Source organism: Geospiza fortis, unplaced genomic scaffold (genome assembly GCF_000277835.1).
Source record: "Geospiza fortis unplaced genomic scaffold, GeoFor_1.0 scaffold676, whole genome shotgun sequence".
Taxonomy (NCBI): domain Eukaryota; kingdom Metazoa; phylum Chordata; class Aves; order Passeriformes; family Thraupidae; genus Geospiza; species Geospiza fortis.
The window spans coordinates 86708-87752 of NW_005054600.1; positions in this window are offsets into that span (position 1 = coordinate 86708).

A 1045-nucleotide genomic window follows, 5' to 3' on the forward strand; every position below is an offset into this window, starting at 1 on the left:
GAAAAGAGGACGTCCCGGTCACGGCTCCCGGTGCGGGTGGAATGCTGCAGTGTGCCAGGGCCGGGTTACCCGGGCACACACGGCACAAGCACACCCGGAGCCGCGGGAACCCCCCGCCCCTCGGGGGGCTCCCGCCGACCGCTGCGACACGGCCCGGGCGGGACAAGGATGATCCTGCCACACCCGGGATCGCCCTCCAAAATTCAGCTCAGGGCCCGAGGGTCCTGATGCCGCTGCTGCCCCTTGCACACGCTCACTCCCCTTGCCAGACTTTCCGACTTCACCCCGGATCATCCGCAGCCGCTGCCGTGGAGCAGCTCCCGGTGTCCCCACCCCCACATCAGCTGGGCATCAGTTTGCACCAGAACGCAGGGGGAGGGGAGGAAGACACCCAGATTTTTTAATAGAAAAACCTCGTGAATGTGCAATTCCCTCCCAGCAGGAAGGGATAAAATAATATAAACCAAATCTGCCCTCACCATCCCCCCCAAAATCTGTGGCGGAAGGAAAGAGGGAAGGAAGATGCACAACCACGATGCTGACCCAACATCTGGGTCAGCCGGAACACCAACACTGCCCCATGCATCCCCTTGCCCGTCTCCCCCCACCAAAAAAAAAACCTCCCGTCCTCCAAAATCTCCCCTCTCTGGGAGGGGAAGCTCTGCATGCCGAGCGGTGGAGGGACAGAGCAGCGCTGCAGCGAGGGCCGAGGGGGAAGGGACATCCAGGAGAACTCGGGCTCTCCCTTCCTACAGTGCACAGAGCGCGGTCCCGAATTTGGGGCGTGGGAGGAGGGTCCCGTGAGCCCCCCAGGATGTGGGGTGGAGGAGAGGTGGAAGGGGGATGGAGGCACGGATGCAGGGAGGGATGCAGGAACAGACGGAAGGATGGAAGGACGGGGCCCAGACGGGGCTCCGGGTCCAGGGTGGGCGCAGGGGGCGGTTGCCCCTTCCCAAAGCCAGCCCACCGGCCGGGGGACGCTGATCTCGGGCCTGGCACCGTCCCCCCCACTCCCCGCAGGGCCGGGGGGCTCGGGCTGCGGCGG